The sequence below is a fragment of the Fopius arisanus genome, unplaced genomic scaffold (assembly GCF_000806365.1).
Source record: "Fopius arisanus strain USDA-PBARC FA_bdor unplaced genomic scaffold, ASM80636v1 scaffold00032, whole genome shotgun sequence".
In the NCBI taxonomy this organism is placed as follows: Eukaryota; Metazoa; Arthropoda; class Insecta; order Hymenoptera; family Braconidae; genus Fopius; species Fopius arisanus.
The window spans coordinates 1,211,247-1,238,949 of NW_011887771.1; the positions used below are offsets into that span (position 1 = coordinate 1,211,247).

Sequence of the window (27,703 nt, forward strand, 5' to 3'; positions counted from 1 at the left end):
TCTCCACCCACTGGTGTTAGTGACAACTAATTTATTAAGTTAACGTGTAAAAACGCACAATGAATGGGCAGCGCTTTAGTTGGGGCTTTTGGTTGAAAGAGAGAAGTGAAAGAGAGTCGAAGTGAGATAGAGAGTTCACCACAAAGTGAGTGTGAGGGTAAGAAGGGGAATAGAATACGAGAGGGACAAGAACGCGAGGGCTTCTCTTGCAGGGATAATCGATGGAGCTGCGCACAGGGTCTCTTCCTCTCAGCCCACGCTCTCCTATTCCTCTTGCGTCCTTTTGCGATCGATCTCTTCAGCCCAAAAGTTGGTCTGCCACCCTTTTATCCATCCACCCCACCTAACACCTTCAGTTCCAAAATAATAACCTCATTATCAAACACCCACCTCCCGATCAAACTCCTAACCCAAATAATTATCAATAATTTCCACTATTTACGTGTCATCAAAGAGAATCCACCAATGCCAGTAGATCCCCCGAATTAGCCGAGAATTTCAACGAATTCCCACGATCCGTTTGAGGTGCAAAATTTCTTTCGGATCAATGGGAATCTGTAATTAGCAATTACACAGTGCTCTCCTATTGGAAGTAATTGACTCACTAATTACCTGAAAATTGCGTTTGGAAATATAATCATTTTCGATCGTTTCATTACGCCATTTAGCCGCCATCAACACGTGGGGATCGATATAGATTTGAATTTCAAGTGGGCGATGAGGAGTCAGCGATTCAATGGGAAAACTGGGTTATTGATTCAAAGAACTCGTTCGTTTATTTGCGATAATGAGGCGCGATGGGGAATTTTAGCCCGCGTGCTTAGAATATTTTGTCAGTGTGTGGATCATGCTCGTGAGGGAGATGGAGCGGGCGATGGGGCAGAGGAACAGGAATTACCGATCATTACGGATGTTGCTCCATCATTAATATCAATCAATCGATTTCAGTTAACAATTACGATGATTATGATAACGCGAGTTATGTGTGCGTCTGCGCGGTGAATTTTCGCGGGGTTGACTTGTAGCCGAGTGATACCGAAGTTCTCAGTCGAGTCGAGAATCCGCTGGCTCACGGGGGCCTGTTCCCAATCCCAAAACGTGCACCCGCGAAATTTTCCCGTTATGTCTCTCCATTTTCACTTTAACTAGTGTCTAACACCCATTAATTCTCCCTAACATCCAGGATGAGGACGTCAGTCAGCGTTAAAAAAAATTTTATCACTGTATCTTCTCGTCGGGTATTTTTATTTATGATGATTCACAGCACGCGATAACTCGTCGACGTGATATTTAAATATTCATAACTCCATCGGTTTGCCTCAATTATTTATCGGTCCATTGACGATAATTCTGAGTGATGATGAGCCGAGATGAGGGCATGACGATTTAATGAGTCGGGGACTTTTGAGTGGTGGATTCGAATGTGCTCGCGTTTTTGGATGATTAGGTCGATTTAACTGATTAATCGGCCGTTGGAGACATTCTGTATTGATCATGCTGGTTAATGTATCGTGTGTCATTGATTTGAGTCTGGGTAAGTGTTGATTAATGGAATTTGACGGGAATATTGGGGATTTTGTCTGGGGTGCAGACACTTTTCGTGTTTATCCTCGGACACATGCTTCACCGAGAGTTTACCACGGCGTACGGTAATAAAGCCGGATGATGTAGTGGAGACCGGTAGCGGGATTTAACTCAAAATCCATTTCAAGGAATTGGTCCATTTATGGCGTATTAACAGTATCCAAGTTGAAATTACGTGTGACATCTTGGTTTAATTTATATATCCAATGGGTTACTCGTCGTGAATACTCCATTTTAGAAATACACGACCCACTAAATATCTCCCGAGCGTACGTTTACGAGTGCCAACACTCGGAGCTTTGGAGCTGTTCCAACTCCACGGTAAAACGAAACGTCGTCATTTGTGCGGTTTCCCAGTTTTTTTTTTTTTTTTCTTTACTTTTGGTATTTATTTTGCTTCTCTGCTTATGTATTTCTTGGGCTCGTACTGTTTCTTGATGGACGAAATAATAAACAATGGGGAGAAATTGTGGGACGCACCGAGCGATACGTGTATGAGAGAAAAGTGGTTGAGGAAATTTTATTTGTATGCATTTTTTGGGAAATGTTATGATAGCGGCGTGTAAATTTTGTTAGTCAATTCCATAATTGATTGAGTTGGATCGATTTATTGAATTTTTCCGTACGGAAAAATGGAAATTGGAATTGAACTTGACGGTTTTCAACGTTTTATTCAATTTCGACAGAATTAGTGATTAATTAATCTGATTAAATTTAATGTTCAATTTTTTTTAAATCTCATAGTGAGATTTAAAATTTAACATTCATTACGGACACTAAAAATTCAGAATTTTATTGAATTTTTAAAATTAATGGAAACTTTTATGAATGGCGTGAAATAGCAGACTGATTTAAATTTAATTGAATCTGGTAATATTGGAAATTCAGTTCCAATCGTCACTGGACATTAAAAATTGAAATTATAATTTCGAAGAGGAATAAATTGATTCCCTGAATGCAGAATAAAAGGAGAAAAGAATCGTTAATTAAATTTACTGCTGCAATGTAAATTCGTTGCAGATGAAAATTAATAATAATGGTTTCATACAAAGTTTATTGACTCGTAATTATCTCAAGTACTTCTGTTTCCTGTAATTCATTTTCCTGTCATCATTTATTTGATATTCTCTAATTGTAGCCTTCAATGCGCCATAGAATTTACAAAATTATGGGAAAACTGAGACGGAAATCGAGTGGGAGGTAATACCCGCTGGTAAACCGCTTAGTACTTCACAGTTTACTTCTCCTCAAAATTGCCAGATAGATAAAAACATTCTGGGTCATCGAATAACTGGATTCAAAGAATGAAATTAACGTCTCATGCAAGAAACATAGAATCCCTCTCTTTGTTCAGTGAAAATATTCTTGCATATGCATATGAAAGATTTTTTGCAGAAGAGTTCAATGGAAATTAAATTCCAGAGAGATTGAATTTTTTTACTCAAGGCATCCCAGTCGACTCTTTGACAATTTATCAAGTTCATGTAATTATTAGTCACCGAAGGAAAAAAGAGAATCAATGAAATGAAAAATTTGAAAAGCGTAAGTGAATTAGTAAACAGAGACGAGTGCGTTCAGCAAAGTTCCAATTATCGCTGAATACCTCCTAAACAATTGGATCTAGCGAAATTTTTATATAAACCTTTTTTATACCTGATACATCGTTCTACAAAAAAGGTATCCATAAAAATTTGTATATCTCCTTTCATTTCCGAGATATTCACCGATAACGGACTCTATGTAAAATGCCTTTTTTCCAAATGAACCCCAAAATACCCCAAATGTTGAATTAATTAAAAAAAACAATAAACTAAATTCAAATGAATAAAAAATGGGACAATTCCCGTTGATTATCAATCATGAAATTGCATAGCAGCGACAATATACACGACAAGAGAAAGAAAATAAATGAAAAAATGAAAAACGAGATGAGAAAACTTTAGAAATGGCCGGAGATTTGAGGAAAAAAATATTAAACAGTGCATGAACGTAGAGTAACAATAAAAGAAGACAAAGACAAATAATATAGGAGTGTTTTGGGCATGAGGGAAAGAAAGCGTCGTAGATTAAGAATTTTATTAGCAGTAAAAAGGTGAAGTAGAAACGGAGAAATACGGAGCGCGTCACAACAAGGTATCACGAGTTATTTTGTTGTGTCACGAATGTGTCAAGGAAACCACCGAGGGGTAAAGTGGGTGAGGGCAAACGCCATGGTACATCCCTAAATAATTTTCATGCTGGACTGAGGGAGGAAGAGGGTGAGAGTATTTGGGTATATCGTGAGCCCAGAGGAGATTCACCAGTTAATTTAGTTGCCTCTGTGTTTCCTCAGGGCATCGTTGTTTCGTGTCGTTGATGGCCTGAGAAACCCTTGCGGGCCATTTTCTCGTGTTGTAAAAAAGAACATACTGGCATTGTTGAGGAACGAAATGTTTATCCCTCGGTGTTTGTTTTTTTTTCTGGTGGAACTTCTTCACACGTTTCATTTTATCTCATGGGCTTCTTTGGGATTCTGGAAATGAGGGGCTCATGCCTGGGGGGAAGAATGGAGGGTAATGAGGTCGTTCCCGAAGACGAGGGGATTTTCATGCAGGATTTCTTGATTTCTTGATTTTTACGGTATACTGTTGAAATTTCCCGGATATATCAGTTCCATCCTTACGAGAGAAATATATATGTCAATAATTATCTGTTAGGTATACGTGGCATATTCTATTTTTTCCCGCTAATATATTTCACGCATATATCAGGTATATGCCGAATACATGGGTAATATATGGAACGATAATTAATATATATTTCGTATGTATATCGTTTTCCATGCGGACAATGTCATCTGAATTTTCCATGCCTTTGAATTCGATTTCCATTGAAAATAATCAGTTAATTTCTCATTAGTATTGAAAATCCACGAGAATTTGGTTTTTCCGGGTGAATTAATGATCGAATCAAATAACAAAATTATAATCCTTTTTTGTAAGAATTCTGTAAAAGTATTGTAATCCTTATAAAAAATTGGCCAATAGTATTTTTTCTATAATTCATATCTCCTCTTTGCTTTTTCAGATCTTCGAAAAGGATTTTTAAAAGTCTGGAATTAAAATGACATCCTATTAATTTATATTTCCTTTATATAAATCGATTTAGCTAGGTAATGAAAAAATGAAATTGGTTAATAGTTAAAAGCACTCAGGAGTGACGACTTGGTACGTCAAAGTGACGCCCCATTGACAAAATATAGTTCTTGGATCCTCAGAAGAACGTGAAGGGCCAAAAGTGGCAATAACTAGGACATTGACGGTATTCTTTATCCCATTAATCTTTTTATCCTTCAACAACTGAAGTTGTAGCGCGTGAGTCACTCTGAGGCGATTGTAGTACTCCCAAGAATTTCTGCAGTTAAACATTCGAGCTTTCATTCCAAGTCAATTTCATGGTACAATGACTCGCCAATTTTTTTCTGCTTTCTTATCCACTCCAGTTTGTCAACGATGATTTCAATTTCTCCTGGCGGCAATAATTTACCCTTTAATTCCGACACTTTCAATCGTAAAATATCAAATATCGCGAAAGAATATAAAAGGAATAAGTAGTAAATCCAATATATGATCAGTCAAATTTGCAATCCTAAAAATAAATTAAATAAAAAGCGTATATCAAGCAATAATTATTACAGATATATCGCAAATTACGTTGTTATTCAATAATTTTTAAATTATTCATCGCTGGCTATTGTATAAAATCTGACACACATGACAAGATTTAAAAAATCTGCAGATTGCTAAAAGCAAGTGGGAGCTATAGTGTTTGGAATTACCGCTGGGGAATTAGTTGGTAGATGTAAAAAGAAATAATTTTCCGTGGAGAGAGGTCTCCTCTTTGATATCTCGGAGTCTACCGGAGCGAAATGGGTCGACTTGTATCGTTTCCGTTGGGAATATTCACGGTTTTCAAATATCCCGGTGCTTTCTGCTGAGTATCGAATCAATAGAGACTCCATCCGATGATTTTATATCCACTAAATTGGGTCTTTAGTGTATTTGATGAGATTAAAAATGTGTAGTGTCACATAAATTTGACTCTTGAGCTGATGATGATGAACTTTGCTCTACCTGAATCAATGCATTTTCCTCGGATTTTTGATTGGTTAGATGTACAATATAAACTTTGTAAGGAGCTTATCGTACGGTTTGGAGTTTGGTCTCAATTCGGCATTTAGAACGTGCTCCAAGTTAAGCACGACATCCTATCTTTGTGTAGCCAGAGATTCGTGACAAGAGCCTTTGTAGTCCGGAAACTTGCAGTTGCGCGTTTGTATCCCGTGAAACAGTTTAACCAGAGTTTCTCCGTACCAACCACTTTAGTTACTTTTCCTCCGTTTCATACAACTCTGGGGTTTGTATGTTCATTAAATAATTATTCATCTTGGCAATAAATTGGCAAGCAGACGCTTCGCGAGGCTTCAAAAAATATCGGACAATCAATAGGCATTTTTACTTTACTGTTTAGGGTACTGCGGAGTAATACGGAGATGTTTTTATTCAATATTTGATTCATCTATTTGTTTGTTTAAATATAGAAGAATAGTCAAAATTAGGAATGGCACAAGGATAATCATATGGATCTTATGGATTTTCTATCTTTATTATTTTGGTAAATATTGTAAGATAGAGTATAGCTGACGATGAAGAAGCGAAGGAATTGATGAAACGGCACTCATTGAATTGACTTCGATGCCAGGGGAATCCCTGAATGAACGTAAGATCCAGTAAACCCAGTAATAAGTTATACCTTGCCAGGCTTCCCTCACAAGCCTCCAATAAGTTAGAGAAAATTACCTCTCATAAGTTATATTCGTCGAGAGAAATTCGGTTGTGGTGGCGCTTCCTCAATTTCTGATTACCCAAATTCAATATAACTCACGCGTTCCCCCAAACAGATTGTGGATTGCCTTCCAAATGACAATTAAGACAGCACCGATATAACTCGGTGAATGAGCAGCTGCACTCATTCGAAATATCTATAAGAACTCCAAAGTTGAAATTTCAAGAACGATATTAATCACCACTTGGTGCATGCACCGGTGCAATTAAACTTTTATAAACGATCGTAACAGTAAACGAAATTTTCCCAGCCAACTATTTCCACAATAATTATCCAAAGTTGAGTAATTAACCGTAATTCCGGGGTTTTTCTGCCCGCATTTATTTTCACCCGCCCTCTTCCCCCCCTTTCTACCGTTTTCATCCAAAGTTTCTTCTCAAGTTTGACTGTCAATGAAGTCAGAAATTTCATTTTACCCGGCAACTTCTGATTCATTTCAAACAACTTGCCGGGATGATTGATGAAAAGCTCTTCTACGTCTGTCGTTTCCACCAAAGGGAAAAATAATAATTTCATATTGTAGATCGTAGCACAAGTGTGCGCACGGCCGCCTAACCGCGGAGCACGCGCTTTTCTGAGGATCGATACTTCACTTGGACTCCGGGAACAATTCCAACAATATCGAGAGGAAAACGTTGATCTCGCAAACTAAATTCCTTTTTTTTTCTTCTCCACCATTTTTTTTTTATTATTACTCCTCCCTTTTTGACGTCTAGACTGCGGGATTGCGCTGGTGGTGGTGTGTCCGGGGGGAGTTGCGCTCATGGGCGAGAAGCACTGGAGATTTCTCCTTAAACCGCGTGTATGAACTCTCGATAAGATATATCCATAAAATGTTAATGCCTCAGGTGTGTTGGGCACAGCTGAGCTTCTCCCACGGTCCATCCTCGCCCCATGTACCCGGTGGCTACTACATTCAGAGTGTGAAAGGACCTCTTTTTTTTTTCCACTAAACAACTCCGGTTCTGGAACAATGTTGCCCGACGCCTCTGATTTTATCGAAGCCCCAAGAACTTTAAACCTTAAAATGGAAATTTTTGAATAAATTTACTCGTTAGCGTTTTACTAAATCCCGGGATCTTATTTCCTCCAAGCAAATCGAACTTATTTTTATTACGCAAAGGGAAGAGATAGGGGGAGGGGGATATTTGTAGAGTAATTTATCCTGATGTTATGTCCACCCATTATACGACCCAAATAATTCGAAAATGCAATTTTTTCAAATTTCACCGCCGACCGAGAGATAATGTATTCGTTAAACAAAATGTTGTTTTTCACATATGTAAGTATTTTTCAGCTCTAGTTGTCGATATTAACTGATGTATAATTCTCTTATCGATTTTTTGATCTTTTTATATTTTTTATTTTTTGATCTTTTTATACTTTTTATTTTTTGATTTTGTACTCTGCAAATATTGAGATTCTGGGGCTGTCGAGAGAAGTTTCAATTGAATTGACTACAGGTTTTTATCATCCATTGTAGTTTCCCCTGCCTATCATGTTCCAAATTCATTCAATTGTGATTGAATAAAAATGTGCGGTTGAGGTGTGCAGAAGGCACAAAGTATTTACATGCTCATTCAAAATATATAAACTACCCGAGATGCTACGGATTAATATTGAAAATATAAAATATAAATCTGCTGGAACTTGAGCGAAAATTTATGTTTTGGGGGTTGACAATATTTTGGAATTTACTCTAGAAGTCAATCGCCTCGGCACTCCCCGAATAACTGAATACAATGATTAAGTCGTCAATATAATACCCATCCATATAATATTCATATAAAACTATACCAACAACATTATCGACTGGTCGTTGCCACGGTGGCATTAACATAATCCATGAGCCTAAGGGAGTACGTGAAGCGAGATATTCAAGTCACGTCGGGAGTTTCTTGGATAGGACGGAAGAAGGATCGCTCGGATTTCTCACGCGACGCTGCTATTTACGCTATACCTACCCATTTTAGCTATCCCTTTCCACCCACTTTTCACCCCCTTTTCCACCCACTTTCCCACCCCCACGGTAACTTCCATCGCATCGTCTCCGCCACTCTGTGCCTCCATAGATATACTATTACCACCTGAATGCCAACATATAAGTACGTAAGAGATTCTTTTTCACGTAACGTATAGAAAACCCAGTTGAATAGGTAATTGTTGGAGGATACGGAGAATCTAATCTAAAATTCACTCACTGCGGGGTAGAATGTAGTTAACAATAAAATGTATGAAAGACCGTTTTAAAAGCTCTTTTAAATAAGAGCAATGGAGGTAGTATTTAATTTGCAGTAACTCATGCGCTTCTGCGAATTCGGAGATGTTATGGGTGTGCATCTTGTGTTGTTAAACCTCAGAAAGTGGAAATTAAAAATGTTTCTTCGTTATTTCGGTTTATGGCCGTGGATTCTGCGTGGGTCGTCGTTACAATGCATCGTGTTTACGGTGGAACAATTATTTAGTCATTATTGGGAGAGATCTCGTGGATTTTATTTGTTTGCCACTCTGCGGTCTCAATGTTTTGGGACGAGAAGTCCTGGAGGTATCACTGCCGCAGCATTTGTCGAGCGAGTAACAGAGGAAAGATGGATTTGACCTCTTTTGCTGGAACTTTTCAAATTTTGAATAATTTAGTCGCTGGGTTTAAGAGTTTTTATGATTTTTCAACGGCACCACCCGGAACATCCGGAATATTCAGCCAAAAACATTTGGCAATATTTCTTCCGGGGTCTATTCGAATTGTCAATCGCAACGAAAATTTTTTGCAAATTGAAAAATAGGTGAGCCACTATGATATTCAATATACATTTTCATTTGAGTTATTTTGTTGATAGCTGTGTGCTATATGATTTACGCGAATATCATTTACATATTTTTCAGAATGCGCATTTTTTTTCCACGAGAGATTGAATTGGATTTTGGTGTCGATTATATCGGAATTTAAACGCATCACCATTTCTGTATTGAATATTCCACGAAAACGTCATTCAACCAAAATATTTTGTTTCACTCCCCCAAAGACAATCCATCATTCGCGTCGAATCCAAATATTTTGAATCACAATCCCCGAGCCGTTGCAATTTATGATATTTAATTCCTCGGTAAAATTCAAATTGAGATTGAATAGTCCATTGATCATCCCCACGGGCAAATAACGATTACAGATATGTCGACTGATAATTACATTGAATTACGATTACCACTGGAACGAAGCGTTTCAAAACGCGTTTGCATTTTCGACCCGTACCATTGAGTACAATTATTCCCTCGTGTAATTATCTATGCTAAACGTTTTAGCATTTCGTTATTGCTTCAACCATCACCATCCTCTCTTTCCACTCTCCGTGCTATTTGTTTGATCACGACTGAAATAGTGCAAATCCTTATGAATTTGAAAGTCATTAAAATACGGGAATATAACACGGGGAGAAATATTCAGTAAAAATTACCGACTAAATTCATCCATAAAATAACATTCCCATTCCAATTTGCCCCCGAACCTCTCGAATTTTCGCAAAAATAATGAAAACCGGAATTTCTCGTGGCGATAACGTCACGCAATTATTCCCAACTTGTTATTTTTCCACATAATCATGCCTCGAATAATTTTCAACGACCGGTGAAAAAACCTATTAAGAAAACTATTGGTATTCCATTACTTTATCACACGCAGTTCGCTGAATATTTTTTCAACCTTCAACACCTAGTTTGTCCTATTGTATCCCCCATACTCCTTTCTGGTCTATTTGTACATTCAATTGAAATGCAAAAAAACAAGCGTTGGTCGCAGTCACTCAACAACTCTGTTTATTGTACATCTCCGTTTTGTTGTACATTGGTATTCCAATCAAAGCAATCGTCGCCCGTTAAAATGTTTTTCAATAGGTGACGCACGTCGATATATAGAATCGCAATCATCGATACAGTTATTAAATTCTTTCGTCAACACTACCTATTCATTAAATCCATCCCGGTACGTATTGTGTGTACAAACAATGATTGGATTGACTGGAGACCAAAGAAATGTGAATTGCGGGATAAAACGTTTATCTGTTGGGGATGCTCTCCTTTTAATTGGAAAAATCAACTGTCGAAAAGTGAAAACGACGCCTTCGAGACTCTTTCATTGACTGATCGAAATCTCTAACCGAGGTGCATTCGATATGGCACCTCTTCTTTTCGGTAAATTCCCCCCCTTTTCCTCCCCAGTTTCCTCTTAACTCCTGGGCTCTTTCTTCGGTTATATTGGTTAGGAAACTACAGATATAGACCCTGAGCAACACCATTCAGTCGACTCTCGACTCAATCACGTTTCGAAGATTACCAGGGAGAAGAGAAGAAAAAACTAAAATGAAGGTGAGGCAGGAGAGAAGAGAAAATACGATACAACATTCTTCCTGGTTGATTTAGCTGAGTAGATTTAATCAAAATCTCAAATTGATTCTACACTCGCCGTGAATGATCCGCTGATTAAATTTACCAATGAGATTTCGCGCCACTTATTGCGCTATAGAAATTTCTCATTTTACGCCGATGACCTGTCGTTTCTGAATTTTTTTTTTTATTCAATTTTTGAATTTCGACGCACATTGCACAATATATTCTAGTGTCAAGCATTCAGATTTTTTGTCAGGGCTGAGTACTAGATTTTTTTTCATCATTTTTTCGTCACGCAATTATTATCCTCGTGAAACAAAATAATCACAATAAAATGTAGGAGATGTTGGGAATTCTAGTGGCGAAGAATCATTAGATCTGGAAAGGGCTGGGTATTGTGGTGAAAATTTGCGTCAGTCGAAAATAGGATGGCGGGAATCATTAGGGATGAGTGTTGTGGAGTAAATAGGTGAGGATGTAAGGGAAAGGAGATGTATCCATGGGATTCTGCACGTCCGCCCATACCAAAAACCACTTTATTTATCGTTTGTCGGCTGTTGTCTAGAGCGTCGCTCGCACGGCTTGCGACGCATAGGGCGTCTCTAAACGATATCAATCTCTCGCGAGAGATTCTTTGATCTTTCAAGAATAAACGCCGATTCTTTTTTTCAAATGTCTTGGGGTTTCGGCAGATTTAAATCGCTTGGTTTTGGATAATCAAGACGCAGTTATCAGGAATTTCGAGGTGATTAATTTTCGCGAGTTAGGGAGGCGCTGTCACTGCCGGAGAATTCCAAACGATTTATCGCACATTTTTCAGATTCTCGGGGGAAAATCCGAGGGGAAATTGTCAATGTATTCACGGCAGAGAGACAAATTTGAGGGACTATTTATCCCCCATTTATTCGCATCAACGAATTTCAACTGAGAATAAATTTCTACAACTTTCATTCGCAATTTTCCATCTGTTGATCAATCAATTGAATCTAATATTTTTTTCAGTCAGTTTTCGATGATTATCTGGAAATTGAAGGGCGATAGCTAAATTGGTGTCCATATATTTTTTATAGAGAAACAGGAGAGCTACAAAAAAGGTATTAATAAAAATATTGCTAAGTTCCTCCAGTTCCCCGTTATCAGCGAAAACTTCACTACAATTGGGTTTTGTTAAATTTCTTGTGTCAATGTTTGAAAAAATTTGAAAAGAAAAAAGTGCACTTGGATTACCACTTGCCAATAAATACAACCTGACATCAAATTAAAGTTCGGAGTATGAAAAATGAAAAATACAGCTATTTTTGAAATCCCAATGAATTTAGAACAGTGTAATTTCAAGGGATTGTCAAAGTTCACCTGGAACCCCGGAATTATTTTCGTAAATTCGCGAGTAGTTGTAATCGCATCAGCTTCCATATCGGGTGTTAACTACTCCGCCGTACATGTTCGATATACTCCGATATACCCTGAAATCCACGCATGAATTGCATCCGGGAGAAATGGTGGCATCGAAGAAGAGAGAGAAGACGTTATACTGTCACAAGCAGATTCAGCGTAATCGGCTTAGGCAGATGCAATTTTCGCGGAGATTTCCATCAAAGCATTGCAATTAGTGAGGGTGTACCCTAACAAGGCCATTGTCAACAAACGAGGAGTTACTCGAACCGGTTAGCAGTGCGTTTCGTACCCACTGCGTTAGTCTTCCTATCCAAAATCCAATTCACAATTGACTATTCACGGATTTCAATGGTCCACCTATACTTTTCTATACCAAGGGGATGAGTGATGGGGGAGGGCAATGCACAGGCAAATTCAACTACTCCCTGTTGAACCCCTTCAAACAGGGGCAGGGGCTCAACTCTGTCACATGCACAAACGAAATTCACTGAAAAGCTCGTGTGCAGGTAAACTCGAGGCCAGGTTCAACTATCGTGTGCGCTTTCACACGATCGAGTTTCATTAAAGGCATTGTCTGCATCGATGTTGCATAGCGTTGCACCTGGGGGTGGATAAGGGGTCGGGGGGGTGGCTACAGAGGCGTCAGTGATAGTCAAATGTTATTGTGCTGCGTGAACAAGTGGTCACGTACTCGATGAATTGCTCAGCGATATTATATACGGCTGCTATTATATATGTGATGGTCGAATGGGTGCTTACGATACTGGGAAACCTACTGTAATCGCTAATGAACTTCTGTCATTCCAATTCTCGGTGGGGAATCGGTGGAAACGCGCAGCGACATCAACGGAATATTGCATTTTTTTTTTCCCACCGATGGATTGAAGCTGAGGGTCAATCCCTGGTAATATTGCAGGATTATTTCGTTTTGGGGAGAAGTCTGTAGAAATTTCGTAAAGGCTTGACACAATAAATATTCATTTTTTTCATAATAGTGTGTATAAAAATGTTTTTCTATTGTTAATTAAACAATTTTTATACATACCATAATTATTTAAAAGAATCATCTTGATAAGTTAAGGTCTGCGGAAAAAAGGGCAGCACTATTTGTTACATCTGCTTTTTTTTTTTAAAGGAATTGAATTTTGGAATTAATTATTTATCGTAACAGAAACGGATTTTTTCAAGTTCTTTTGCGATAAAATTTTTGAGAAGATACTTCTTTCTCATTTGATATGGGAATTCTACTGTCTTCTCTGCCCTCAGGGAATGCACTCCATTCTTTTATTTACTTGTCGATGGTACATCGAATTGAGCCAAAAGAATAACATTCGGGGCGAAAAATCTTTGACAGGAATTCCCTCATCAGGTCGATCTATTCTCGAAAGAATGATATACTCTACATCGGCGTTATAACAATATCATGATTGAATAATTTCACCTCAACTCAAATGGTCCTAATGGAGAACCCTTAATGAACCGGAACACGCTACAATATTTATTCCGGAAAACCTCTCGAAATGCCGTTCCGAATTCCGAAAATCATTAAATAATTTAGCAATAGCTCTCCAAAGCCACTTAATTAAATAATGCATTGCGAACAGAATATTCAGTTTCAGCACTGGTATAAGGAATTGAGGACGAGTTGATGGAAGTAAATCCCCGATTAATATTCGAGTTTTATTTCGTTTATCAGCTCCTTCAATTTTACGGTAAAATTCCCCGGTCTTTCTGTCCCCCGGGGAAAGGACTTTATTCCATTATTTATTTGCAGAAAGTACATTGAATTGAGTCGAAGGAACAGCATTCGGTGTGAAAAACTTTTGACAGGAATCCCCTCATCAGTTTCCGACTTATTCTCGCAAGTTTGATAAATTCACGTGGTCTATATAGACTCTATAACAATACCCTGTTAGAAAATTTCATTTAAAATTTATAACAATTCCTGTAGAGTTTTTCAGTAACGAATCAGTTAATCTCTTCATTATCAGGACAAATGACAAATCTAGTGAACAGCCGCGATTTAACGCAAACTCTTGCGTTATTGAAAACTGAAATCAGTGAGTTATCAAGAAATTTCTCTTTCCATTCATATATGACTGGATAATTTCATCAGGAATTAAACCTAATGAAGCCTAAATGAGCCGCGATGCCTCGATATATTTATCCCCCTCGAAATGCCATTGGAAATTCCGAAATTTACCAACTAATTGAACAATAGCTCTTCTAAACAATTTAATTGAATAATCTAATAAGGTCACGTGTGGGGGCTTTTGTGCTCGGGTTGTTATCTCTTCGGTTAAATCAGGTTGTAGTGCAATCCCGTCAATCCTTATGAAGACCAAGCCTTCCGATAGCGTATGCCATACTGATACTGGGAATGGATATATGATGTGAATTGAATTATTGGTCGTGGAATTTGCCGATATGCCACCATGTCGATGGCTGGATAGAGCCCAAACCCTTACCCATTATCACCAGAGTCAAAGCCCTACCTCAGCTATGAATTTTTACATAATAGAAATGACATTGTTACATGCTCCGTGCATTAACCTGAATATTCACTCCGCACTTTTAGCTTAGTTTAGTGTCTTTGAAAATCTTTTAACCGGAAAAATGTCACCGCTATTCGAGTTAATTTTGAGACAATGCAAAGTGATCGTTAGTTAAATAATAAATGAAGATAAATGGTAAGGATAGTAAGGATCGTAAGGGCAATATAGACCGGTTTTTATTTCAATTGGTGCAATAACAAATTACCACTTGAATTCAATTTGATTGTTATTCAATTCAAATTACGCCGTTAAATAATTTCATTATTATTAAATTCAATGACAAATTGATGGTTCGAATTTTTTGACTATAAAGTGATATTCGAATGTATCTGATGTTAAATTTTTCACGATGAGTATGAAAATTCGAGTTTTTGATAAAAAATCAATTATCATTATCAAGAAAAAATTGAATGACCATTTTGAATGGAAATTGAATTCAAAATATAATCGAAAATTCGGACGACTTTGTCACTGAAATTTCAAGAAATTTTTAATAATGTGCAGTAATTATCAATAGATGTCTATTTTAGGCCTCAGCATCCCCTAGGGATACTGGACTGATACGGGGAATTTACGGCAATTTGTTGTCTCTATTTGATGTAGAATTTTAGATGCAGAAATCGTTATTCGTGGGTTGAGTGATACAGACAAAGTCTACCCTATCAGAAATTGTTGAGAGAGGCAGGAGAAATGTGGTAAGACGATATAGAAAGTGTGGAAACAGTTAGTCTATTCCTCTCAGTGTATTTATGGTAATTCGAGGGTATTCAGCTGACCCCGGGGATCATGCATATACATTGGTCCATTGCTTTGATGCCAATGATGTATTCTCCACTCTTCCTACCCATCCGATTTCCACTCATTCGCCTGCCGAGCACGTCTCCGTGTTTTATATTTATTCCAAATTACTTTATGCACTGTTGAAAAATTTTATCTCCATTTTCACTACTAAAGCCCCGAAATTTTAATTGAGCCGTGAATTCCACTGAATCGTGGCAAATTTCGTTAATGAAATATCAAATTTTCCACCGATTTTCCGTGCAAATAATTTAAAAATCAATCAAATATTCGATCTTTCAATTCAATTATTCGATGAAAACCATCAAAATTCACAATATTTTTTTTATAACTAAAATATTGTTTCTAGCTGTAAATTCAATTTTTTATATAAATTTGATAAATGTACTTCACAGATTTTTTCATGGAATACATTTTTCGCATGCCCCACATGACTATTATGGGGGCGAGAAGAGCGCAAGTAATTGCTAATAAATATAAAAAAAAAGTACTTCCACCGAAAATTATTTTCTCTATTCAATAAATTTCTGAGTAAAAGCTAAAATAATCCCCTCTCCTGATGTTTCAGAGCGATCAAAGTTGACTTCCCCATACGATAAAGACGCGATAACAATGAGATCCACACATTGACGGCAAGAAAGTTGGATTCTCGAGCGGAAAACATTATTCGGAAACATTGATTTCAATAAGGTAAGTGTAGTGGTAAATAAACATGTTCCACCCTCCATCAGTATGAATTTTGCAACGCGGCTGAGATCAATAATCCCGAGAAAAATCCAGTGAGAAAGCCATACATACATGAATACATGTACGTACAACGGTCTCTTGTTCTTCCCTTCTGTCTTACATTCTCCTCTTCCTTCTCGTGATATACATTTTTTTTTTACCCTCAATTTTTTTGCCATTTCGAGTCCCTCCTTCAAGTGAATAAGGACAGCACTGAGTGAGCATGCGCTGTACTACCGTAATTTATAGTACTCTGGTTTTGATGTATCGTGCGTTTAGGGGGTACAAGTTTAAAATATTAAAATAGCAGGCAGTGCGACGGGCGATAGAACCTGGGGAAACTGCCGCGTCGGGAACATTTATCACAGCACGAGTCAGAGATACCAGTGTATAGACAAAGGCAGAGAGATGGCTTTCAATACTCGAGGTTATACATAACTCGAATAATAATCCCTACAACTGTGTACAGAGGGGGTGGAAGGGGGTTATTATCATTTCTGGCTTTTCGGAAATCTGTCAATGGACTTTGAAAAGTTTTTATCGTCATCAAGTGGAATTGTATCGCTGGGTAAATACCTGCATGAAATGGAACGGTTTATCTGGAATAAATGTTCGAACGATTTATCAAAGGCCGGAGCGCACGTTTTTTATAGATTTTTTTTTTTCACTATTGACGGAAATTTCGGGACTGGAGTGGAAGAATTCAGGATTCTGGCAGTTTAGCATTGTTTTGGACTATTAATTTTGGAAAGGTGGAATATTGAATTTGAAGAAAAAAATTGAACATTTTTTCTGAAATTTCATTTGAAATAAAAAAAAAACAATTTACAGAATTTTTTCACCAAATTTTCCATTTTTCATACTGAAATGCCCGCGATTCTAGTGGAGAAATAAAAATGCCAGTAAAAAATAAGGAATGTAGCGGAAATAGTAGAGGAAAATTTATAATAACGCAGTAACATTTGAATATCTAATATGGTGATTCCAGGGGATAAATCGTCCATTTTTTGTTCATTGGGTATTTGCAAGGGTCATTGGTCTGTTACCGTGGGATATGGCAGAATAAACAGCGGAATTATCAGTGGAGATAGCGAGTGCATTTCATTGACGAGTGAAAATTCACCGGAAAACATGTGTTATAGGCTTTTACCGATATTTTTCCCCTGGAGCAGGTACATAATATGAGCGTGTCGAGGGTGATGAGCATGCTGGATGGAAAACATCATGCCAGTACCATGTGGGGTCACATATGGCGCGTGGCTTCGCATTGTCAGAGGGCGTGACTTATTTCAACTGACTTTATGACTCGGTGTATTGAGCATACGGAGGAAACAGAAATGACATGTGCACAAGGTGTCCTTACACGCCTTATCCTTAATGGCCATTGTCAATGACCTTAACTTGATTACAGTGTCTGGGGGTGACGGTCTGGGTCATACATAGGGTATCTCTGCATGTAATCACATACCTAATCATACGTGAACTCATAACGCTTCATTACATGCACGTTCGAATTTTCGGAGGCCAGACAGAAAAAAAAAAGATTGAATCCTTAGGAATATCCGCGTTGACAAAATCGTTTTGTGGCAGGGATTTGCTGATAAAATTATTCCTCGTAAAAATTTGGGAAATTTGGGCGCAGGGTCATTAGAATTTTCAATTATCAGGTTGAATTTAATTAAAATTCTGAATTACTGGAATATTCAAAGAATTAACTTATTCGTCAATGATAAGATTCACAGAAATTTCGTATCACTTTGTCTCGTTTTGTTTGTTAAAAAATTCAAGGGTAATTTTCCAACGGTGTAATTGGGTTCTGAATATTATCAATTCGGAGATCTTTGATGCTATAAATAAATATTTTTATAAGTGAGCAGCTTAGCGCCTCCCGATATTTCTTCGACTCATGAATTTAATCACGCGAATCGGCGCTTTCAGATTTTTTCATACCAAGAACTATTTTCAGACAAAATAATACAGTAAAGAATCCATTCCCCAATCCATGCACCCCAGAATTATTCATATTCTTTGAGATGGTAATAGCCTCTTCCCCCTGAATTACCAACGTTAATCATATGTTTTTCGGCGGGATCTTTTTGGTGGCCGCAATACGAATCATGAGAGGGTGAATTTGTCGGATTATGCGGTAGTGGCTGTAGTCGATATTTGTCAGTATTTTGGATGAAGGTAAAATGGTATGTTGCGAATTATGTCGGCTGCAGGCGACGTGTGACCCATGGCTGCAATTGACAGGAGCCATGTGGTCACATCCTGCAATGACGCGTGCACATCGCCCAACTCTCTCCCAACATCACCCCAACATACATAGAATACTCCCAGTTTAACATACATCGGAGTCCTGATATCCAGTGATATCATAAATGCCCCCATGAATACGTAATAAATATTCCGCGAGTTTACCAACTGTTATTCCATGGAATTCACCCTTAACTCGGTGCTGGAATAATGTGAATATCTATGGATGGAGACCCAGTTTCACCCGAAAATTTTGCCGAAACACTCAAGCCAAAGTTCCATCGAATGCCGACGAGTTATGCCAGCTCAAAACGCACAAATAATCTCGTTTAGACCAATAGTATAGCTCAACGGGTTTCATACAGCTTAATTGGATTATTTCCCCCGAGATAATACCAATTGTTATCATTGCCAATTCTCCCATTTTGGCAAACTATTTCAATACTCCGATCCAATGTTTTATACCCATGTACTTCTGATATTGCTTTTTTCTCATTTTTATTTTATATTCTTTTTCATTTTATGAGCGCTGAAAAAAGCTGCAGTCAAGCTTATCCTTTATCAAACCTATTGTCTCACAACGATTTTTTACTCCCAGCATTTGTTATTGCTGTAAAAATTGTAATATTTATAAAAACTCATTCACAAAAATTGCTATTTTTACCTCAATACGAGGATAAAAATTCCTCAGCCAAATTTCATTGCGACTGGATCCTCTCGGATTTCAACTACGGTAACAACAAACAACTGAAATAAACGGAATGAAAAAAATGAGGATAACGGAGAGGAAGAATCATTCTATTGTCCCCCTCCCTCCTTCCCTGCCACCGTGCAATCCAATTATATTCTTCAGCTTTCTGCGGAATAAATTTGAATTTGTATTCACCCGAAATAATATAAAATTGTACACTCGTTTCCCAACAATTTGACATCAACAATAACTGATATAAATTGTGCGTGCAACCTGCGTTGTGCATCAGACTTTGGGGGTTTGGGGCTGTGTTAAAAAAGATGGAATAAAGCGGAGGAGGAAAAAATATATAGAGAACAGAGAAAAAAAAAAAGGGCATTCTCCCTCTCCTGGGGGAAATCACGTGCCACCCGGTTTTACGAGCACTTCACCCTCTGCTGTTCTGATCCCCATTCCCATACTTCTGACCCCGCGGGAGAGACTTTCCCTATCTCAGTGAGTATTCCTGGATGGAGAAACTGAGCGGAATAGTTGGTTGGAAAGGGGCAAAGGGATAGGGAGTGTAGCTGCAGTCACTGAATACTTGCTTTTGGCTCTTGCCCCCTTTATCATTATACTACCACTCCAAACAGAGGCGTGTAATACCCAACCAACCACTCAAATCTTTTCCTCCTTCACTGACAGCTCCTGTTTGTTGTCTTAAGGGGCACACCTAGTGCGAAAATTCGCAACAAATCCTTTCTCAGAAATTCCGGAAATCGAAGATAAAGGAATAAGGAATTGAACGTGCGCTACAGCTCGTAATTATAAAAATCGTAATTAAAAATATCCGAATGCGACCCAATGAGAAATATCATGTCTTTTTATTTTGGATAGGGCCACAGATGAATTATTAAACATGTTTTTTTTTTGAATATTCAATTGGAAATCATTCGATCGAATTGATTTTTTTTTCTGCATATTTTATGGATGTACTTCTACTCAGTGAACCTTCAGGTTTTTGATTGTACGAAAAATGGTATTTTGACGTGAGAGAGATTTCCGGAAGTTCTTTTTTCAGGCAGTCACACTAGGTTTGCCCCTCAAGCCCGCATTTCGTTGACATTATTCACCGATTGATACGACACCCCCGATTGCCCATGGGATATATTAAATATATATAGATAAAAAATAGGGAAGAGTGAATGGTGTCCAAGGGGAGGATGTAAAATAATTTACAATCGCATTACGTGTCTACACCTCTGGAAATCTGGTCACATATCAACTGCATGGAACAACAGATACAGGGCAACTATTCGTGCCATCGGACATCTGTATATATGCTGTACATATATGTATATTGGGAAAGGCACCGGTTGTACCGGACAGGGATCGTGCCAACCTAGTGCTTTGGAATATCGATTGAATTTTCTCTCGCATAGTGTTCTGAATGTCATGTGGTGTGATTCGTTTCACGCAAGCGCAATTTGTCTAACACTTTTACGCTTGTGGACACGCAGGTACATATTTACTGGTACATGCCAGACGAAACGGGACGTTTATGTGGGACAGTGAAACTACGGCACTGCAAACTGTTTTTGGTTTAAGGAAAGGGGTAAAGTTGGACAACATCGATGAATTGCTCTGGCTGGGGTGAGAAAAATTTGGTCACCAGGAAAAATCCATACGCTTTCAAAGTTCTCCAGAAGGAAATGTAATTTGAGACTAATCCCTGTCGTCGCGTGGCCCGGAAAATCGACAGACTAAAAAAATATTTCTCACTCAAAGTATAAATCCCACGATTCTAGGAATTCGTCCACACTGCTTCCTTGGAAATAATTGAGTTTCCACATATTTTACCACAAATGATTGGTAACTGAAATCGATTCGAGAAGAAAAAATTGATGAAGAAACTGTCTCTATTTGAAAATTGGAATTCAAGAAAATTTTTGACGCGCATTGATTTTTCTGGCGCTTCATTGGAATTGAGATGATAAATTTTCAATGGCGTAATTTTGTTGGAAATCTTTTCGATGTTAACATGAACATGCGAGCCGGTAACAGGTCGCGGGAATAATGAGAACACTTAGGCAGTTTATGACTGAAGCAGCCCAACACGTGGGCCGACCTCATGGACAAAGGGTCTTTTTTTTGGGGCAGACCTCACACCCTGGATGAACTCATCACCAGGGACACTCGTTAACTATTTAAAAACCTAGCCTCCATTATATCGAATTCTTAACTAAAGTTTAATTGTTTAAAATAGATGAAAGGTCGAGGCATTCAATAAAATTGTTGGCGATGTTATTTCTCCTACAATTTGAAAGAAAAATCCCGGAAAATTGAAATATTTTCTACTCCTGGAAACATTAGTTCGTGGGAGTTATTTCAGGAATTGAGAAAGGTCGTAAGTCAAGGCTTAATCCTCTCATTTTGATCGATACTAGTTGCCTGAAATACGAAACTCGAGATTTTCTGGAATAGAGATATCCAAAAGTCGTTAAACAGAAAAGAAATTCAATCCTGACTGTTCTCATTTCCACGGGGAAACATTAGAAACCCCATTCGAAATGATTACCTCCAGTTTTTTCATTCCCTCCATTTTTCATCGCTCATCTCGAAATTTACAAAATTCTAGAGGGAATTCAAGCCCTCACTCTTAAAAACTGCTGAGTATAATTCGATAGAGAAGTGGTAAAACGAGATGACTCGATTCCACTTTGACATCAGTTTTTTGGGAGGTACGAAGGAGTTTCCGAGATGGCTAAATTTTTATGGATACCTCTTTCATAGCTTTCAATCTTCCCTTAAAAAAAGAGACTTGCGAGAACATATCCATTTCTTTCTGATCCAGAAGATATTGGGGCTCACCTGTTCTGCAGCTGATTCATCTAGTTTCATTTCTGCAATACGAAATAAATCAACTGCTCCAGGATTCGTCGTCATTTCGAATCTTAACGGAATGGAACGTCGCGTCTTTATACCGAAAATAAAATTTATCACCGAATTTTAAGCTTATCGTTTACGTTCATTAAATTTTTCCATAAAATCGTTTTAAACGCGAGAAATTAAAAAACCATTAGAAAAATCGAATCTTGAATTCCACTGAATTTGTAATAGCTGAGGAATCCAGATAAATAATAACACAAAAAAAAACACCAACCCAAAAAACATGTATAAAAAAACTGAATAAATTCTCCAATAAAAAGTGTAACTGAGTCATCGAGTCGTACTCACTTAGATATTGATATATGAATCAATATGATTTCGTAGTTTGAGTAATTCAATAAAAAAAACATGTTACATTGTTGTTATGTTTTTTTGTGTTATTTTTTCGCGGTTTAATCATTTATTTTCACAACCCAGAAAATAAAAAACTTGAATTTCAACGATGACAGAACTCCCATCGGGAAGTAAAAATGAATAAATTCGTGGGAATAAATAGGTAATGCACATGCATGATGACATACCCACTGAGCGTATACGAAGGATCATTTTTCAATTCCGAGGGAACACACGTGACCCTTCACCAGCATCAAACCTGAAACATTAATGACATCGAATTAGTCCGATACTTTTACCCATACAAAAGGTGTCACGTGACACAGAGACGTGGAATGCAAAAGATGACAAATGAGAGAGAAAGAATGCAAAAGCACCGGATCGGTGCATAGAGCACGTATACATTTGATGCTTGGCAATATGACGGGAATAGGTTGGCTACGTAATCCTCCACTTCTCCACACTGTTACTGTACGTCTGAGCAAAATGATACCCCTATGGTGGCAGATATTACCCCCTGCCTATGTGACATTCTCAGAATATATGTATCGCTCCCCTAAATGCGCATTTACATGCGAAGAAAAAAATGAAAAAAAAAAGTCGCGTAGATTCTGGTAAAGTGCACGTTATGTTTTACGGGTTCGTTAAAAATTCAGGTGGCAGCCCTTTTTTTTTCAGTGGTAAAAAATGTTGAAGGTTTTTACGTTTTTTTATGGATTTCAGTGGAGTTGATTGGTCACTGGAAATTTAATCGAAAGGCTTTTATCCTCTAAGTATCTTTGATGTTGAAAAGCCCGACTGAAATTTCACTTGTCGCTCAACCAAATTAAAAAGACCTCAGTTCAACGGCAATTCTTTGAATCGATACCTCGATTGGTCGAGTTCAGCCCCTTAAATTCACCTCCAATATCGGGAATTATCGAAAGTTCGGGGGAAAGTGGAAAAGTGAAGATCGATTTAACAGTTTAATCGTAAGTTGAGGTTTGAAAATAAAAATCTGTAGTGCATTCGGGTGGAAAGTAATATGGAGTATATTTTGTGCCGTTATGATTTTCCTTTTTATTTTCAACATTTTATTTTAATCGAATATTCTTTATGACTTCAGCGAGGCGGCAAGAGTGTTTGGAAGACTTGCACAATTGAATTTCCCATATTCGTGTGTCGAGTACAAGTACAAAAGTACAAGGCGTCCCCCGGTCACTGGCAATGCACTCCAGTGTACTAACGAAAATTGTCGGAGCCGTCTTTATAAGTTGTAGCTGTTGTTTTGCAGAGGTTTGGGGAACTATATGGCCAACGAGGCGAGACCCGAGTACCGGCCACATTGTTCCCTGCTCTTGTCCGTCATCAAACTTTGTCAGTTTAATTATAGACATACAACGCGACAGCAGCAACGACAGTTGTTATCAAAATTAAGAGCACTCGATTCGGTGATATTCCATCTTCTTCATTATTTCTAACCATTCAAGAAAATTCCCAACAAATTCTACAGGTTCCACCTGATACCATCAATAATCATCTATACTATATAATTAAATTATGAACTCATGCAATGTTAATCGAGAATTTAACATTTATTATCCAATAAAAACAGTGAAATTACGGATTTATTTGAAATATTGCATATCTACTTCGATTGAGAGAAAAAGGTTAATTTTTCACAGGATTAAGTATTCATTATCCAACCGTTATTGAAATTTCCCAAAAATGGAGATTTCATCTAAAGCCATAAGTGTTATATAACATTTAATTCATAATTCAGTATTATTATTTAATTATGAACTCATGCAATTACAGAGAACTTCTCTTTCCGGGGAAAAACACGGATATATAGCAGATTCAATTAGAAATATTTGATATAGGTTATTAAATTGAGAGAACCTTGTTATTTTCACGTGAATTAGATAGATCGGATAGAAACTCGAAATTTTATGGGTATAGTTCGAGCAGCTTTTGTTGAAATTTTCAGTGCGCAAATCTCCTTCATATATTCTGTAACTAGAGTATCAGAATTACCCGAATAATTAATATACATGGAGTTATTATTCTGATAATAGTGTTGATGCTACTATACTATCCGTCGACATGCATTTTCCATGATTTTTAGTATGCATGGAATAACATGTGCTTGAGAATTTTAGTTAAAACACAAAAGGCATACTTTATCGCTGGGCATTGTGTGGACGTGCTTTTTTGTTTGTGAAACGTGATGCGAGTTTAATTTAATTAAAATCCTTAACTTTGGCTCATACGATGAACATCGCTAATTATAATGCGAATCCTTGGAGGAATTTCGAGTGAAATAAATGCTTAGGGGTGAGGTTGGTAGACTCCACAGTCTTGAGGCAAGACATATGTCTAATTACGGGGAAAGAAATTAATTGTATTCAACTCGTGCGGATGAATGCGAGTTTTCCTCGGGGGTATGCGCTATGGGAGTTTCGATAATTTATTATTCAAGAGTTTTTGTTTTAATAGGGAGATAAATACGCGTGAAATGAGCGATCAGTTGAAAACAATATTCGTTTTTTTTTTTCGAAAAAAAGTCACTTTCCTCCCCCGAAGATCGTAGATCTACCGCTGGGGCAGGGGTGGAAAAAAAATTGGTTTCCGAATCGTTCCAATCCCTGAATGTTTCATCATCATTTACGAGGAAAATACACCTAAAATCACCCTTTGTCTCCTATAAAAATTGTAAAAAAAAAAAATAAAATCCGAAACGTAAAAAAAAATGAACGAGCCCATACCACAGAGACACCTTCCAACAAATACAACTACTCGACTACTTAAATTCCAGAAATCTCTGCACATCCTCCCAAGATCCTCTCTGGATTAGTGGCCCTTGAAAATAAACCCGTTACCACTTGAAAATCCATTGTAAGCCCGAAAATGAGTTTCTCGAGTAACTCTGAAAATCATACGAGACAGAAATGAAATATAATAGATTTACCGGTATCATGTTGAATTCTGAACGAGTTGACGTTGGGATATGAATGTATGGTACATGTAAGTGACGGTGAGTCTGTGGCCTTTCTGCGCTAATGGAAATTAGGGGTGAACGCGTTAGTGTCAGAGTGATGCGCGGCGTCAGCTACACTACACTACACTCTACTCGAAACCTCAGTGTTGGAGTGTAAACCTATGGGGACGACCCAGAGGGGGGTTTTGAGGGAAGAAGGGCGCCCAGGGTCTCCACCCCCCCGGTGAGGCGTGGTGTGACGAGAGGATTCTACCACCTGAGAATGACGTATCCATTGTTCCTTCAGCACCCTTGAGAGTACTTCAAAACACGGCAGGTAGATGACGTAGGAAATGCTTTATTCATTACTAACAAAACGTGCCCTAAAAACTTTACACTTTTTTCTCGGGCCCGCGAATCAATGGTTCTGAAAAATAAAAGAAAAGAGGGGAAAAAGAAACTGCAGATTGTAAAAGCCCCGGAAAAAAAAACCTACAAATGAGATTAAAAAAGTTGAAATGTTTTCATCTCATTTTTTTCGATTTTCACCAACTCAATCATAAACCCATATCCATTATTTAGAACTCGAAAAGTTGAAATGTGAGAATGAGGCCATTTCCTCGCTGAAAAGTTGAACTACATTTGATGGAAATTTTCCAAAAATTCTCTCAAACAATTTACAAGTTTAAAAAACTCGGAGAACTCTTTCAAGGCGCCAGTGGAATCTCGCAAATAAGATGCCAACGTCTCTAAACCCACGGGAGTATTCCGACTTTCCGTCAGTCTATTATCCACTGAAAATATCTAAATTCACCCGGAAATGATTAAGTCGTCGTCATTATGGGATTTCGAAAACAGATATTCTGGAAAAAAAAAGAGGCTGAAATAATTCCACAGTAAATAATGACTCCATCGGAAAACTGGACGAGGCAAAACAAGAGAAAAAACGACAGGTGATTTTTAACTTGACGGAATAATTTGAGGGTTGATTTTTTTTTTTCACCACGGGGCTCCGGGATATTCGTTGCGGTTTGAAAGTTAACGTTAGAACAGTATAGTTGGCCTCTGAAGCGTTGGAGAATCTTGTGAGGTTGGTTAGGAGGAGTTGGAGTCAGTCAGCATACCTGCCCGCCAATTATCCTCGCATCTCGCCCAACTGTTCCTCTCAGTTCCTCTCTATATTCCTTCTCTATTCCCTCTCTGTTCCCTCTCTGTTCCCTCTCCATTCCTCTGGACGTATTCTCTCCGGGGATTTTCAACTCGAGACACTCGCCAAAAACGACAGAATGCCCTCCCAGTGTTTAAGACATCTCGTGCCCCAGTAGCAAGCTGCTTCGATCTCTAAACCTTATACCCATCATCCAACCGGTATATTAAGGATTCCAAATAATCCCCGAGGTAACGGGGGGGCATTTTAAACCCAGCCCCCAAGAAAAGAAGATAATTTAGATATCATCCCTCGACATCCAGCGGTGAAAAATAACAAAACGGTCCATCATGCCAACTGACCCTCACCGCCCATAGGCTCGCGTGCCAACTGACGTCCCCATAATTCCACTATACAATATTCTAATTATGAGGCTCATTGTACTTCACCGTTCGTCGATTATTATCCGATCGTCGAGATAGACACGAGCAGCCACTTTTTTTCCCCTGGCTCTCAATCCTACCCAATTTGTGTCCCTCCCCCCCCAAAGACGGAAGGGATCAATTTCCAGAAAACTCCTGGCCCCCATTTTTTCCCTCCCTCCAACTCAAAATCCCACATTCAATCCGATAAACCTCCAATTCTCCTCCACTCAAACATAAATTAATCCTTATAAAACGCGGACGTTTTAATTAAAACCCTCACCCCCAGCACCACTCGAATCCAGAAAAAGTCATTTCACGGAGCATATTGGGTGTCTTCCACATGCATGGAAAAAAAAAACACAGGTATACCCCCATAAACCATAAAACTCGTAAAAATTTACCATTCAATCTGGGACAGAGTGGCTTACGTTAGTCAATTTTTCTCCTGCACTCCCTCATCACTTTTTTTTTTCAAATCGGACGATTTATCCCCCCACTATTACCCCGAGAGCGGAGTTTTATTTCTCCCCTTTTTTTTTTCTCTGGCTTTTCATCCTTGGGTTTGGTGGGTTGACGTTCCGAAGAACGTACTCCGGGGCTCTTCCTCCAACTCATTCCGTATAACCCCGGCAACCCCCGGTC

The 27,703-nt window shown here is 38.1% G+C and overlaps 1 protein-coding gene across 1 annotated transcript in view; it reads left to right on the plus strand.

The window, feature by feature from the left end:
• Positions 1-1,077: 1,077 nt before the first annotated feature.
• Positions 1,078-27,703, plus strand: part of pxb — a 33,956-nt gene continuing 7,330 nt past the window's right edge. The window contains exons 1-2 of the mRNA XM_011303629.1: positions 1,078-1,534; positions 16,165-16,286. The gene's annotated coding sequence lies outside the window, so the exon portion shown is untranslated. The remainder of the gene's footprint in view (positions 1,535-16,164; positions 16,287-27,703) is intronic.